The sequence below is a fragment of the Pseudorca crassidens genome, chromosome 10, assembly GCF_039906515.1.
Source record: "Pseudorca crassidens isolate mPseCra1 chromosome 10, mPseCra1.hap1, whole genome shotgun sequence".
In the NCBI taxonomy this organism is placed as follows: domain Eukaryota; kingdom Metazoa; phylum Chordata; class Mammalia; order Artiodactyla; family Delphinidae; genus Pseudorca; species Pseudorca crassidens.
In genome coordinates this window covers 4,533,534-4,550,713 of record NC_090305.1, presented here as the reverse complement: position 1 = coordinate 4,550,713, position 17,180 = coordinate 4,533,534, and the positions used below count along the sequence as shown (strand labels likewise).

Genomic DNA, 17,180 nt, shown 5'->3' with positions numbered 1-17,180 from the left:
TTCTTTCCTGCCTTTCGTCCTTTTTTATAATTTAAGTTTTATTTTATTTTGTATTAGAGTTGGTTTACAATGCTGTGTTAGTTTTAGGTGTACAACAAAGGGATTCAGTTATACATCTACATGCATCCATTCTTTCCTGCCTTTCGTCCTTTTTTATAATTTAAGTTTTATTTTATTTTGTATTAGAGTAGAGTTGATTTACAATGCTGTGTTAGTTTCAGGTGTACAGCAAAGGGATTCAGTTATACATCTACATGCATCCATTCTTTCCTGCCTTTCGTCCTTTTTTATAATTTAAGTTTTATTTTATTTTGTATTAGAGTTGATTTACAATGCTGTGTTAGTTTCAGGTGTACAGCAAAGGGATTCAGTTATACATCTACATGCATCCATTCTTTCCTGCCTTTCGTCCTTTTTTATAATTTAAGTTTTATTTTATTTTGTATTAGAGTTGGTTTACAATGCTGTGTTAGTTTCAGGTGTACAGCAAAGGGATTCAGTTACACACACACATATATCCATTCCTTCCTGCCTTTCTTCCTAACTCTTCCATGTGTCATTTGGCTACGGTAGGCAATTGTAAAAAGTCATTTATTTTTGTCAGTCTTATCTCCTCACCTGCAAGATGACCCCAACTCTCCTTGAGGTCTAGATCCCCTGGCTCACCCGCCACCCACCCCGTCCACCTTCCCGCTGCAGGTCACCCATCTGAATTCCGAGCTGCCGGCCCCACGTCTTCTTTTGTCCCAGCCCTGGCATTGCAGCATCTGAAATTGTTTATCTGCTGCAGTCATTCTCAAACCCAGGAAATTTTTAAAAATCAGTGCCTGGAAATTAGGATGCAGTTGATCTTCACTGGCATTTTTAATGCTCCCCAAGTGACGCTAATGTAGAATTGCCCTTTAAGCTACTATTAAAGGGAATAAACCTCTTCTTCTTGACAGTAAGCCAATCCTTGCCTATGACCATGGTGGTTGTATTCTCGTATTCTGATACGGCTTCCCTGTGGGGTGCCCCTTAGATATGATATCACCCCCTGAGGTAAACAGCCACTAAGACAGTCCCCAGTGACCCCTCACGTCCTGGTACTCACACCCCCACAATGTAACCCCTTCCCCTTAAGCCTGGGCTGTGACTTGCTTCTAACCAATAGCATAGGACACAAGTGATGGAATGTCACTTCCAAGGTTTGGTGACAAAAGTCTGTGACCTCTGCTTGCCTGCCCTGTCTGTCTGTCTCTGCCCCCTCCCTCTTCCCGTCCAGAGCCCTTGCTCTGAAGGAAGCAAGCTGATAGGTTGTGATTTGTCCTGTGGAGAGAACCAGGTGGCAGGGAATGAATGTTGCCAGCCAACCGCCAGTGGGGACCCACTGACGCCCCAGCACAAGTGAGCTTGAAAGTGAAATGCCCCCCAGTGGAGCCCAGTGGTGACTGCTGGCTCTGTGCAGCCTGTGGGAGACCCTGGGTCAGAGTTACCCAGCTAAGCCATGTCCAGATTCCTGGCCCACAGAAACTGTGAGATAATAAATGTTTGCTGTTTTAAACTAAGTTTGGGGGTCATTTGTTACACAGCAATTGATAGCTAATACACTCCCAAGAGAAGAGGTGAAGCTGTATTCCTGGGAGGGCCAGGCTTTCTGTAGATTCTGGGGAGAGGAAGGTCTAAGAGAACACTTTTGAGGGTGGGTGCAAAATGGGCAGGGCCCAGGTTGCTAAGGTTAGGCGGTGGATGCCCAGGAAGCAGGGTCTGCCAGCTAGACCCGTGCTTCTCAGATCACCTGGGAAGCTTGTTAAAATGCTGATTCTGATTCCATAGGTCTGGTTGGGGGCCAGAGACTCTGCAAGCTTCCAGGTGATGCCACAGGTCTGGGGACCACGTGTTAGGGGACAAGGAGCTGCCCTGCCCAGATTCCTGCATCTTTCTGGTTACTTCCTTTTTAAGTAGTCTTCTTTGTTCCAACCCTGACTTGGTGACGCTTCGGGAGGCCCAGGAAGTGGCCTTTGCCCTTTGGAGGAGGAGCAGTGCCCCCTGAGGCCACACGGTGGAGGCAGTGGTGAGACAGAGAGCTCAGAAAGGAATCTATGATTTGGGATGAATCGCAGGAAGGAACCATTCGTATAGAAATGGTCAGTTATTGGCAATTTCATGACGTTCCAGTTATTAAGCCTGGCCACGCCTCCCTACCCAGAGATCCAGAGTCCAATGTCTGTCTTTATTGTGTGGATTCCTCAGCAGCGCTTCCACGTCACCAAACCACAGAGGGGCGCGGACCCCGGGTGCGGAGCCTGAAGCAGCCAGGAGAAGGGCCTTTGAAGGCTTTTTAAAAAAATCTTACTGTTTCATGTGAGTTAATGGAAAGTGTTTGTTACAATAGAAAAATAACTTCCTCCCCAAGTATCTGTGTAAAGTGGCTGCCTCAGGAAGATGTCCTGGGACTGATGGGTGACCTGGGAACATGGCTCTTGGCCCCAAGCAGCGCTGCCTGGACTCCAGCTCCCCTGTCCGACCCTGAAACCCCACCTCCTGCTCAGACGCTCCTGTTTTCCTCACCCTCACTCACTTCCGATCTTGACCTTTCCCCTCCACTTTTCCTCTCTCACTGTCTTGCAGCTCTCTCCTGCCTTCACTCTCAGTCTCTGCTAAGTGTGGGTCCAAGGTCAAGCGTTGCAACTGTGCTCACAGTCACCCCCCCAAGCCTTCCCACCACACCCTCCTGGGTAAACCCCACCCTCCTGGGTAAACCCCACCCTCCTGGGTAGACCCCACCCTCCTGGGTAGACCCCACCCTCCTGGGTAGACCCCAGGCTCCTGAGTAAACCCCAGGCTCCTGAGTAGACCCCACCCTCCTGTGGAAACCCCACCCTCCTGGGTAAACCCCACCCTCCTGGGTAGACCCCACCCTCCTGGGTAGACCCCACCCTCCTGGGTAGACCCCAGGCTCCTGAGTAAACCCCAGGCTCCTGAGTAGACCCCACCCTCCTGTGGAAACCCCACCCTCCTGGGTGGACCCCACCCTCCTGGGTAGACCCCAGGCTCCTGAGTAAACCCCAGGCTCCTGAGTAGACCCCACCCTCCTGTGGAAACCCCACCCTCCTGGGTGGACCCCACCCTCCTGGGTGGACCCCACCCTCCTGGGTAGACCCCACCCTCCTGGGTAGACCCCAGGCTCCTGAGTAGACCCCACCCTCCTGTGGAAACCCCACCCTCCTGGGTGGACCCCACCCTCCTGGGTGGACCCCCTCACCGGGCTTACCCCAATCGTCAGTTTTCTCCTCACGGGCTTTTGGGCAGCGGTGTTTTATGCGAGGCCAAAGGATGCTAAATCTTCCCCGCAGTTTCACGTTACCCAGCCTGCCCCGGGCTCTCCATGCTCAGCACTTTTTAAGCACTCTTTCTTCGAACTTGCCTGGTGTGAAGCGTGTACTCCGGCTGTCCTAACAATGCAGGTTTTTGGTCCCGTCCCAGTTCTGGGGAGCAGTTTGGGAATCTGCATTTTGACATCCCTCCTGGGGATTCTCCTCAGGAAGCATCTTGGGAAGCACCTTTGTTCACACAGGACGCCCTGTCCTGGACCCCTTGGCCGCTGGGGAATTGTCTGCCTACTGCCCAGTCCTGCCCCACCATCTCCTCGGCCAGATTCTGCATGGCCGCCTTTCCCAGTTAGAAGATCGAGGCCATCTGCTCTGCGCTCCCTGAAGTTCCCACCCTCCACCCTCGAACGACCTCCACACGCCCCGCCTTACCTTCTCTCCCCCATCAGGGTGCCCTCACTGCCCACCTGCTCTGGCACGTGGCCCTTCATCACACCCTTTCCTGCACCTTCAGCGTTTCCGTCACCAAAGCATCGTTTTGTTTTGTTTGTTGAGTTGGGCTGTTCTTCTTCTGCTCCCTGCATCCTTCAGTAACTTGGCTTCTCCCTCCAGCCCCCAGTGCAGACCCAGCCTCGCTCTGTCATGCAGGGTCTCATCTTCCCCGACCCCGGCCCTCACCCCTGTCCTGTCTGGTCCCACGGGGCGCCTGCCTGGTGCTGGCAAGGTCTTTGCAAGCCCCTGGTTGAGCCGGGCAGGGGAGGTCGTGCTGAGAGAGTGGAGGCCGCCTGCCCCCTGTGGACCCAGCAGCGCCCAGGGTTCCGTTTCCCTGCCCAGCTGCTCTGATCCGAGCTTCTGCCCCTGGTGACTCCCTGCAAACACACAGGGCCTGTCTCGTATGGATAACCACAGAGAACCCACAAAAAAGGGGAAAAATCACTGCCACAAGGCTCCTGAGGCCTGAGGGGGGGCTTCTGTGTGCAGACTGTGGTGGTGGTCCCTGGAGGAGACCCCCGGAGAAGACCCTCGGGAGCCAGTGAGCATCTGGGCCCAGTGCCGCCTGCAGAAGGGCGGTACGCAGCCCTGAGCATTTTCACTCCCACTCACACCCACCAGCCGGATCGGTGATTTTTGTTGGACTTAAAAAATGAATTATTGAGGTGAAACTCATATAACGTAAACGTAACCATTTTAAAGTAACAATTCAGTGGCATGTAGCGCATTCACAATGTCGTGCAAACACCACCCCTATCTAGTTCCAAAATGTTTTCATCACCCCAGAAGCAGTTTCCCCCCATCCCCCTCCCCAGCCCTGGCAACCACCAATCTGCTTTCTGTCCCTGTGGATTTATCTGTTCTGGAAGTTTCCTATAAATGGAATCAGACAGTATGTGACCTTTGCTACTGCTTTTTTTTTCCCTTTAGCATCATGTTTTCAAGGTTCATCCACGGCAGAGTATGTATCAGTACATGCTTCATCCCTTTTTTTTTCTTTCAAAATTTTCCATTGTGGTCAAATACACATAACATAAAATTTACCATCGGAACTATTTTTATGGGAACAGTTCAGTGGGATTAAATACATTCACGGTTGTACCACCATCACCACCATCGTGTCCAGAACCCTTTTCATCTTCCTCAGCTGAACCTCTGTCCCCATCAAACAGTCCCACCCCCCCACCCCCTGCCCCTGGCAGCCCCTGCCCTATATGTCTCTATGGTTTTTCTAAGTGTCTCATGTGAATGGAATGAGAGGCGATTCTTAAAGTAAAAATAGGCTCTCATCGGTCCTCCGTTTCCTCACACAGCCCTGCAGCTCAGGACGCCACACATTTTGCCTGATGATGAAGATCCTGTGGGACTTGCAAGACCAAGGGTGACACATGGGCTGGAAATCCCATGCCACTGGAGACTGGCAGCTGACTCTGATCAGCAACCAAAGAAAAGCCTGGGAGAACCCAGTGCCTTTCTGTCTCCTCCTGAAAGATCTCCATGTCTAGGCAGTACTTTTTTTAAAAAAAATTTATTGGAGTATAGTTGCTTTACCATGTTGTGTTAGTTTCTGCTGTACAATGAAGTGAACCAACTATATGTATACCTATATCCCCTCCCTCTTGGACCTCCCTCCCACCACCCCACCACTGCCATCCCCCCCATCTAGGTCATCCCAGCACCGAGCCGGGCTTCCTGTGCTTTGTAGCAGGTTCCTGCTAGCTAGCTATTTTACGAATGGCGGTGTATATATGTCAGTCCTAATCTCCCAATTCATCCCACCCTCCGCTTCCCCCCGCCCCGTGTCCACATGTCTGTTCTCTACGTCTATGTCTCTTTTTCTGCCCCGCACGTAGTTTCATCTGTACCATTTTTCTAGATTCCACATATATGCATTGACATACGATATTGTTTTTCTCTTTCTGGCTTACTTCACTCTGTATGACAGTCTCCAGGTCCATCCACATCTCTACAAATGACCCAATTTTGTTTCTTTTTATGGCCGAGTAATATTCCATTGTATACATGTACTGCATCTTCTTTATCCATTCGTCTGTTGTTGGACATTTAGGTTGCTTCCATGACCTGGCTACTGTAAATTGTGCTGCAATGAACATTGGGGTACGTGTGTCCTTTTGAATTATGGTTTTCTCAGGGTATATGCCCAGTAGTGGGATTGCTGGGTCCTATGGTAGTTCTACTTTTAGTTTCAACTATGATTGTTACCGAGTCCAAGCCCATACTGCTTCCTGCATGACAGGCCAATAAATTGAGAGACGAGTTGTTGGGGCCAGGAATAGTGACTTTGTTCAGAAGCCAGAAGACCAAGAAGATGGTGGACTCATGTCCCAAAGAGCAATCTTGCCCGAGTTAGAGCTCAGGCTTTTTTATACTAAAAGGGGATGGAGTAAAGTCAAACATTTCTTGGCTCTGGTCATCCTCCAGAGGGGATGTGCTAATTTCTTCCTCCCTGCAGTCCTTCACAGGTGGGCCTAGTCAGGATGTTTCCTGTGAGCTAAACAAAGGTATTTTAGCTTAATGCTCATGACCTGGGAGGCAGGGCTCCCAGAGATGGGCCATGATGCATAGTTTAAGCTTATAGGCAGCATCCCCTTTGGTGATTAACTTGTAATCTTATCCCACCACTGACACCTCCAACCTCATGGGCCACCAGATCATATGGCTCCAGTGGTGAGCATGCTTGCACTGCAGTTTGGACCCCCTGCAGGTGCCACTCAGAGTTAATATTCTTCTGTGCCACACAGTGTATGGGCTGGAACAGTACTTCCAGGTGTAGAATGTTCTGCCTTCAGAGTCAAATGAGGCACAACAGGCATGGTGCTGCTTCCCTTGTGGTAGGGGAGGCAAGATGCAGAAATTTGTATTTTACCTTGGAGGGGGCATTCAGGAATTCTCTAGCCGCTGGACTCCTAAAGACTTCATTGAAATGTGAGCCCCTGAATCTTCACAGGGTTTATCTGCCATCCTCTCTGGTGCATGTACTTTACTAAGGTCTCCAGTGAGACCTTATATTATTGCTCTTTGTGTGACATCTGCACATCCTTGATTTTTGCTGACTATTTCAGAGAAGTGTCCTTTTGTATTTAAAGGTGTAATTGTTTTCTGTGTGTGTTGGGAGGGGAAAGGAAGGAAGGAGAGGAGAGGAAAGCAAATACCAGGGAAGAAATACAGACCTCATATTATTTCTTCTGTCCAATCTCCATGATGTCATTATGTTCTGTAGGATGTTCGGGTGGTCCACATATCTTCAGACCATTTTATGAAGAAGGCAGGAGAGTTCATACAGCCAGGAGGCAAAGAGCTAATTGAATATTGTTTTCCATCCCACATAAACGCAAACAGTTTCTAATTCTCTTTAATGATTGTTTGCCACGGACTAAATCCAACACAGCACCCGTGAGCAGGGCTACTATTTGTTTAATTTGTTGTAGGTTTTAATCATTCCCTCAGATCTATTCAGTTTCTGCAGGGGCCAAATTGGTAAATTAAATGCAGACAGGATGGTTAAAACCACTGTGCACCCCAGAGGTCTTTAACGGTGGTACAAATTTCTGCCACCCCCCTCAGAATGCAATATTGTTTTTGATTTGCTACCCTGACAGGTAGGGCTATTTTCAGAGGTTTCTATTTGTTGTTCTCCACTATGATAGGACTTATCCCAAGGTCCAGAGTTCCAAAGTTGAAGCTAATCCAACCACCAAGTAGAGCTAATACAGTTGTGCACTTAGTAAGGAAATGGCCATAGGCATGTCAGTGGAACCACAGGACCACTGTGAGCTGGACAGTAACTTGGACTCCATGTATTGCCCGGCCTCGTAGGTCCCCACTCTGACAGGGGGTCATGATGACGCTTTGGGTCTCCAGGGGTCAATGTCAATTCAGACCCAATAGTTCTTACATTGTCTGAGTTTTCACCTTTTCCCAGTGATTACTCACCTAGGAAATGACCTTTTCAGTGATACTATTGTTAGAGTTGAGTTTTCTTCTCCCCAAAAGAAGATATGTTAAAGTCCTAACCCCCATACCTGTGAATGTGACCTTATTTGGAAATAGGATTTTTGCAGATTTAACCGCATGAGGATGAGTTCAGTTCATTAGGGCGGACCCTAATCCAGTGTAACTGGAGTCATTATAAAAAGGGACAATTGGAACACAGGGACAGACATGCACAGAGGAAAGACGGTGTGAAGACCAAAGGAGAAATCCATGTGAAGAGGGAGGATTGGGGTGGTGCATCTGTCAGCGAAGGGATGCCAGAGATTGGTGGAAAACCACTGGAAGCTAGCTAGCAGCGAGGAGGGATCACCTCCACGTTTCAGAGGGAGTGTGACCCTCCTGACACCTTGATTTCAGACTTCTGATCTCCAGAACTGTAAGAGAATACATTTCTCTTGTCAGCCACCTACTTGGGGTACTTTAGGAAACGAATGCAGCTATCGTCACAGTACAGCTTGCAGTGGTGTTGCAGGGTTCTCCCTCTCTGGTCAACGGGTTCCAAATCTGAAAGCTGGCTTGAATCTAGACACTACGTAAGAAGCCGTAATATTTTATTGGGGGCGCAGCCCCGCCGTCTCCTGGTCCTCTATTCTTGCCTCTGTTTTTGCAGATATTGAGTAGCACCCTTCTTGGCTGCCTGTTGATTTTTTCCCTTGGGAACACCATGCTCTGTTAACCGTGTCTGTGACTCCCTGGTGGTCACGCCTCTCTGGCTGCCTCTGTGGCCTCGATCTGTAGAGCAGAGCCATCCTGAACATCTCGAGGTGCTGGGTCCGCCTCCCCAGCACGTCCCCCTTCTGGGGGAAGCTGCGTCTTCTCTGCTGCCTGCGGGGCACCATCCTCTGGTGGGTCTTCTGCCTCCCTAATATTCATTCCCATCCCACCATGCCACCTGCCAGGGAGGCTGGGGCTTTTTTGCTTCACCCAGCACCGCCCATCAGTTTCTCCAACAGAGAATTCGTCCATCCCCTGGGGTCCCTGCGAGGATGTTAAATCCTGACTCTAGAGAAATTGCCCTTGAATCTATGAATTCCTGATTTCTGCAGTCTGACATTCTGGCCTCCTTGATCGAGTCCCGTAAAAATCCAGTCCCAGAAGGGCTCACCTAGCTCCTGCCAGTAAACACGGCTAATTCTCGCAGCAGCTTTGGTGTGTCGTTTCTTTCCTTCTTCATCAGCACAGCACATCCCCAACAGGTTATGCTGGACGCGACAGCCTTTATCAGCTAGGAGCAGAGAGAAGGGGTGGGGTGCTCCCGAGGGGCCCCAGGTTCCCAGAGGCTGGGAGAACCCTGGGTTGAGATGCAGGTGTAGCCCCGGTGGAAGGAGAAGGGCACTGGTGCAGGTCTAAGAAAGTTTCAGCCAGGCCTATGGGGAGTCCTAAGGCCAAACCGCGTCTCCCGGACACAAGGATCCCTCCCTTCTGAGTGCGAAACCCTCTGATGCCTTGTTTATGGAATGAGGGTGGTACTTATTGTACAAGGAGCTGTGTGGATCAGATAAGACAAAGCCTGAGCACGTAGCCCATTGAGGATAGCAAGCCGGTGCCACTCCCTTTCCCATGCCCAAGGCAAGTGGCACAAATTCACAAAAAAATTATTTTTTTCCCCAGGGCGGCCTGATTCAGCCGCTGAAACAGTGTCAGTACAGTGTAGCGAGCGGTCTCTGAAATGAAATCTAATTCCTAAGCCGGACCTAGGCACCACCCGGCCCTCTGTCCCTGGAAGAGTCTTCGCTGGGACTCCCAAGGCATTTCAAGGGCTTGTGAACTGGTAGCTGTGTTTAATGAGTCTGTTCTGTAACTTCCAGGTATTCTGTTAGGATGGTATTATCCAAACAGCACAGAGCAAAACTTCAGTTCATTGGGAGGGTACTCATTTCCTTGGGTTATTTGTCAATTTTTGATTTAAGGAAGTTGGGGGCGGGGGCTACCGTGGTGAAGAGAGGAGAGAGGAGCTTGGGTGCACGCGGAAGTCGCGGGTGGGGGGGGCCGGGAAGGGTCTATTTCTCTGCTGGGGGAGGGGGAGGGGGAAGGTGTGTGCTTCTCTGAGGGTCCCACAGGGAGGGTCACAGGTCCGTGTCCACCGAATACAGGTTAAGACGTACTGGGTTATTGTCGTCAACCCCAAAGGCTCCTGCATTTAGGAGTACAGTGAACATGAAGGGAGAGGAACAATTTTTCATCTGTCTGCTCTTTTCTCTTTCACTCTCCCCACTAATCAGACTGGCCTTGGGCAGCTCTGGGTGGAATGGGAATGGATGTTCCTCAAAGCAGCCTGTGCTGGCCTCTACTGAGACACTCATGGGCACACTAGGCACTCACACACACATGCAGACAAATCACACATGCACACGTGTGCAAAAACACATGCACACACGTGCAACAAACCACACATGCACACGTGTGCAAAAACACATGCACGCACACAATGCAACAAACCACACACGCACACATGTGCAAAAACACACGCACACACATGCAACAAACCACACATGCACACGTGCAAAACACACACATGACTCACATGTACACAAACTCACACAATTACACATGCAGACGTGCAAAGTACACAAACATGTACACTCAAATGCTCACACACAGGCACGCACACACTTGCGTACACACATGCACACACACACTCACACAAAGACGCACACATACACACAATGTTTTCAGCAGTTTCCTACAGGGGTCACTGCAAGGAGGCAGGAAGTGTCTCCGTGGTCGGCCAAGCTCCAGGCCAGGCTGCGTATGAATAGCTCACCAGCTGACACGCTACGCAGTATCTCCTCATGACACCATCTTCTCATTGTTCTATTTAAACATAATTTCTTTTTGCCCGAGTGAGGAAATGGGCCACATTCTCTTCCCTTCCTCCTTCCCCTCATAGCTGTTTGCATGTACAGTTTCCTATTTAACTCCTTGGTGTCAAGGAAAAAGGATTCTCATGATTTTCAGGCATATAGACTTCTATCTCCAGGCCTTGAAAGAGGCTCTTTTGCCTTTGGACAGCCTCCGGGGAATCTCTGGTTCTAGCCTTGATTCATCCTTCTGGAAGGATCTGGGTCACAAATGCGTCTCTTAGTGAAGGCTGTAAGAGGTCTTGGTGACTATTGGTTAAAATTTGGGATTTCTATATTTTCCTTATGCTCCTTCCCCCCCTTGCTCTTGGTGTGACATCTGCACATCCTTGATGTTTGCTGACTATTTCAGAGAAGTGTCCTTTTGTATTTAAAGGTGTAATTGTTTTCTGTGTGTGTTGGGAGGGGAAAGGAAGGAAGGAGAGGAGAGGAAAGCAAATGCCGGGGAAGAAACACAGCTCCATTCCTGCTGGGCCAGCCGTTTCTATCAGTGTTACTGATGAAGCCACCTGGGAAGGATTTCTTAAAGCGGTGCTTTGGTGGAACCGGCAGGGGTGGCTGTTTGGCTACATGAATTAGACAGAACTCTACGTCGCAGGACGGGAAATCTGCATTTAGCGGACAGTGAGAGCCATGGGAGCCGAGTGGCCAGGGGTGCTGTGTGCCGGCGGGACTAGGGCAGGGGAGCCCGGGGGTGGAGGGTGCAGGGGCGGCTGTTGGAGCCTCTCCCGCAAAGGAAGCGAGGCCTGGACTGTGGTGCAGGCAGCAGGAAGGCAACAGAGCAGTCAGACAGAGGTCACTTCTGCTGCTGATTGGATCAGGAGACAGGGGAGCGGGGGACAGCTCCTCTGGAGGCCAGGCGGGGGCTTCTGGAAGGTGGCAGGGAGGTTGGGAGGAAGAAGAGGTTTCGTGTGGTCGTGGAGATTTGTTTTAGACGTGGAGAGCTGAAAGCACCCGCAGGAGCAACCAGAATGCCACTGCAAGTGCAGGAGGGACCTTCAGGACAGGGGTTTGCCCCAAAGATGTGGAGCGAGCATCGCATGCTTAGAGGTGACAGTTGACACTGTGAAAGGAGATGAGACCCTGAGGACTGTGATTCGTTAGAAAATTTAGATCACCAAGCTCGCTCCTGACAGTTCCCTCTGTAGGATAGATGATAGATAGAGAAATAGAGAGATAAAATAGATAGATACATAGAGATAGAGATAGATAGAGGTATATAGATGATAGATAGATATACAGATAAAATAGATAGAGATAGAGATAGATAGAGGTAAATACAGATGATAGATAGAGATAGATCAATATAGGTAGATAGATAGATAGATGATATCTGTTATAAGTTCTGTATCTACTAAAATAAGATTTTGTTGCGATTTCCTGGTTGTCTAAATATGTTCATAGAAAATTCACCACAATCATCAGAGGCTTAAGCGCTTGGTCTCCAAGTACACGACAAGTTCAAGGGGCTCCTGCTTGACTGTTGTGAGTTGCAAGGTGGTCCTGTCCAGCAAGGTGATCCCTCCTGTCACGATGTTCCCTGCTCTGCAGGGCTGTTTAGGCGCTGCGTCCACACTCCGTCTGTCAGGATTCTTCGGGGCTCACGTGTTCCATCTCAGCTTGGGATGTTTCCAGCTCCCACCGTGGTTCCCCTAAGCCCTGGTGAGGGACGCCTGCAGGGCCCCCTCCCAGCACTCTCACAGGATCAACCTGTAAATAAGGGCCAGTGAGGCTGGGGCAGGGACCACCGGAGAAACGCTCCTGTCCTTCGTCCATCAGGCGGATGGTTCTGAGATGCCCTGTATGGGTTTCTCCAAGAGCCTCGCAAGATCTCTCTCCAGGCAGCTGCCTTGATGGCCAGTAGCACATCTTTGTGGTGACTTTTCCTCCTTGCCTCACTCCTGCTCCCTGGACCTTCTTCCCAAATAAACTGCTACGTGAGGCACTCTGCTTTCAGGGAAACCAGGGCTAATGAAGATGGAGTCTTCTAACTAGCCAGACCTGAGGCCTGGGTCTTTGCCTGGGGCTCTCAAATAGGAATGAGACGGGATGGGGTGCTGTGGTTATGGTGGGGAGAGTGCAGATGCCCAATGAAAAGGAGTGCTGTTTCTAGAAGCAGAGGGGAAATAAACGGCACACACCAAGAACAGGAAGGAGTGAATGAGAGAGAGAGGGTTATTCTCTCTCTCTCTCTTTCTCTCTCAGTATATATACATAGGGGAATATGGAATATGGTTTACTGAATGGTCAGGCTGGAAGTTCAGCCGTAATCATGCCTTAGTCGTATTTAGCAATACCTCTGTGTTCCCCTCGTTAGAGGGTACAAAGCAGTCACGTTTCACAAATTCTTAGTCCTCCGAACACACTTACAGAGGAGACGAAGCTATTCTTCTCATTATAGAGATGGGAAACCAAGGCAAAGTGATTCATTGATCTCCCAGAGCCATAAAAGAAAGTCATTGTTGAGTTTTGGGTTACGTTTTGGGCTTCCTGCCCACTGCAGCCAAGCCCAACCTTTGACTGGAACCAAGCCCAACCTTTGACTGGAACCAACCCCAGAGAAGGAGGTTTGTGGGCTTCCTGGAAGGCAGAGGTTTATATTTGCTTGTCCTGTGCTGGGGCCTTTCACCTGGTATGGCCCGGGAGGATGCTGCAGGAGGTATACCTAGGAAAGGGAGGGGTGAGCCATTCTGAGCAGCCAGGCTCGGGATCTGCTGCGTCATCGCTGACCATCTGCCCATGGCTGAACTTGCCACTGCCTGGGAAGAGTTTGACTCCATTCATGGATACCAAGGACAGAGCAGAACTCATCTCTCTACAGATCTGAGTCATGCAAACATACTATTCTTAAAAAGATAGTGAATAGAACAAAAAAGAAGCAGCCTCACAGATACAGAGAACAAACTAGAGGTTAGCAGCGGGGGGGGGGGGGAGGGGAAATATAAGGGTGGGGGGATGGGAGGTACAAACAATTGGGTGTAAGACAGGCCGCAGAGATGTATTGTACAACATGGGGAATAGAGCCAATATTTTGTAGTAACTGGAAATTGAGTGTAAGCTTTAAAAATTGTATTAAAAAAACCCTGTAGTAGAATGCCAGAAAAATGCCCCCAATCTTTAGCTGTTATGTTGTTGCACAAAAATATGTTTTCAGGAGAAGTTGTCTCCTCTCAGGAATCCGTAAAATACAGACAAAAACACGCTTTAATTTTGTTTCTCTGGATTTTTTCTGGTTTTTCTGTTTTCAGTTCTGATTTATTTTCAGTCTTTGGGGTCAAGCTTGGGGCTGTATATTGAGGGCGGGATAAATGGGGCGGGGGCAACCAAAAAGTATTTGGCCTTTATTCATGTCATTTCCATAGGTGGCTTTATTTATTCTTTACCACCCCCTGTGAGACATGCACCATAATTGTCCTTTTTTGCAGCTGAGTAACCTGGAACTCAGGGAGCATGGTCATGGGAGCGTCACTGGGCAAGTTAAAGGAGAAAACCACCATCCACTCCCCGCAGGGGCTGCCCCCAAGCCTGTGCTGTTCTGTCTGGTGAGTATCCCCCCGGCTTCCTAATGCACGAGGTCTAGCTTCCCGTATGTCTGAGTCACGCTGTGGACTAGCCTCGGATATTCTGGATGGTTGACAGCTGTGATCGTCTGAAACCATGGGTTTGTCGTGCATTTTTCAAATGTGGTCTTTCCTACTTTTTATCATGGATGCCAGGTTTTCCTCCTTCTCCCAAAGTTATCTTTAGGTATGCACATGTGCCCACACTCATGCACACACACACACACCCCTGTATCTGAGTGGGGGGAAGTGGAGATGGGAGACAGCAAAAGCGCATGTTAAATTCAAGTGATCGTGTGTCTTAGTTCCCGTTGCTATAACAATGTGCCACAGACTTCGTGACTTATAAACATCAGACATTTATTGCTCACGATTCTGGAGACTGAAACATGGCAGTCAAGGTGCCAGCAGGGTTGGGTGAGGGCCCTCTTCCAGGTCACAACTTCTCATTTTGTCCTTACAGGGCAGAAAGAGGAGGCAGCTCTCTGGGGTCCCTTTTACGAGGGCACTAATCCCATCCTGAGGGCTCCACCCTCATGACTCAATCACCCCCCCAAAGGCTCCACCTCTGAATACCGTCACATTGGAGATTAGCATTTCTACATATGAATTTTAGGGGGACATTCAGTCCATTGTACCCATTTCACTGATTTTAGGAGGAACACTTTCTCGTGCTCTAGCCATTCTGAGATCTCTTATTCTAGCTGTGAAGTAGGCAGCTGTGTGTCATAGTGTTGCTGGTATTGTATGGGCATCAAAGCTTAGAGAATGGGTGTCAGAGGTTTGGAGGAAAATCCTGAAGACAACTGTGGAGCACTTTTAGAAGAAATACGGCCTTACCAAAATTCTCCTGAAAGCCCTCGATGGCTCATAGGACAGTGGTGGATGGGAAACATGGATTCCAGAGGTCCTGCCTCAAATGTGATTCCAAAGAGGTAGATTCTGCATGGGGAAGAGTTTTAGGCATACCTTAACCAATGTATTTAGCCTCTATTTCCTTTTTGTGTATGCAGAAGAGTGATACGTGATATAATACATTCTGTGTTCGAACAGGTCTAAAAGAGTTCTTTTAACACGTTTAAAATAAAAATTCTAAGTGCTAAGAAAGCACTGTGACACATACAGTGAGATGGCAACAATTTCCCTTGCTTGGTGTTTCATTAAATAACACCGAAGGAGCCTCAGATTACATGAAATACAGTAGTATTTATGTTTTCTGTTTCAATAATCATCAATCTGTTTCTAATCTATTCATGGAGAAATATGTGAGCCATCTTGCCATGCAACTATTTTCGAAATCTCATGGAAGCCTACCAAGGTTTCACAAATTAGCTAAGAAACTTTCTTGCTTTCGAGAGGGGAGTTTCCGGTACTTTAAGCCTATGTTTCTGGGTGTATTTTTGGTTAACTTTTGTTAACCCTGGCTTTTGTCTAAAACAAACAAACAAACAAACAAATGAAAAATATATAAATAGGTGAAATTTATAAGTAAAGGAAATACATATCAAGCAAAATTAAAATGCTTGTATTACAAAATGTGCAATTTGGAGAACGAGTGGTCATTTGTGCAACGTCGGTGTGGCTTTGATAAAAATGCTTCAGTTCAAAAGCCTGGCCAGTCTGCTCCTGCACTAACTGACCCGTGGTTAAGGATGTGTGTCCTTGAGTGCCCTTGGATTTATTTATTAATATATTTAAATAGAAAAAAATGTAACCTTGGGACTTCCCCGGTGGCACAGTGGTTAAAAATCCGCCTGCCAATACCGGGGACACGGGTTCAAGCCCTGGTCCAGGAAGATCCCTCATGCCGCAGAGCGACTAAGCCCGTGCGCCACAACTACTGAAGTCTGCGCGCCTAGAGCCTGTGCTCTGCAATAAAAGAAGCCACCGCAATGAAAAGCCCACGCACCACAATGAAGAGTAGCCCCCGCTCTCCTCAACTAGAGAAAGCCCGTGCACAGCAACGAAGACCCAACGCAGCGAAAAATAAATTAACTAATTTAAAGAAAAAATGTAACCTTATCATTGGTGCTACAGGTTGTGTATTTATTTATACTATTTTTCCTTTTAGAAGAACACATATCATAAAAATAGTTCAACTTTAAAGGACTTCCCACAAGCCTCAAGTTCCGTGCAGTCCCTGTGCACAGAGAGAAATCAGTCTATTCTATATTGAAGGGCAGTGGACTTTGGTTTTGTCCCACATTTAGAGATAACAAATGCCTCACAAACAATAGAAACTTCTTTCCGTTTTGCACCACTCTTTCAGTCCGGCACTGCCACGCAGTTGCTGTGTCTGGATTGATGGAAGCTTCCAGACTGGGAGGAGATGGCATTTCCAAGAAAGCAGAGTGCAGACATCCCCCAAGTTTATGCACACCTGCACCCCACCTAAAACTAGCCCTCTGATCTCCGATTTGGTGGCCTGTTGGCCATTTGAACAAACACCCCCTTGTCCCCCCTCTGTCTCCCAATACTAAAGCCGAGATCCTCAGGGTCCCCTTCCCTGCCCACGGTCGGGGGAGAGGCCAGGTCCTTCCTCACAAGCGCATGCTCTTCCCTGCTGAGCTCACACCCACCGTCCCAACCCCTGAGGGGAGAAGGGTTCCACACTTTGTGGTCCGGCGTCTCCCCTGTATAAAACCTTTAGATGGTGCCCCATTGCCCTCAAGGTAAATCCAAACTCCTAAGTGGCTTCCAAAATCCTTCATCATCTCCCTGGGTGTCTGTGTACCTTCCCCCGGGTCGCTTCTTGTCAATTCTCCTCCAACTCTGACCTTGGTCCAGTCCCCCAAAACTTGTCAGGCTTTCCCTGACTTCCCAGTCTCTGCATGAGGCCTGGAGTGGGTTTGACTGCCTTTAGGGAGTTCTACAAATGCACTCTCCAAGCCTCCTTGTTTGGATGGGAAAACATGCCAAACCAACCTTCAAAACCACGTTTG

General features: G+C 48.9%; 1 long non-coding RNA gene across 1 annotated transcript in view; it reads left to right on the top strand.

The window, feature by feature from the left end:
* The window catches only part of LOC137231527 (uncharacterized), a 92,315-nt gene extending 76,110 nt beyond the window's left edge, over positions 1 to 16,205 (top strand). The window contains exons 3-4 of the long non-coding RNA XR_010946641.1: positions 14,104 to 14,220; positions 15,978 to 16,205. This is a non-coding gene — a long non-coding RNA (uncharacterized lncRNA). The remainder of the gene's footprint in view (positions 1 to 14,103; positions 14,221 to 15,977) is intronic.
* The last annotated feature ends 975 nt before the right edge of the window (positions 16,206 to 17,180 follow it).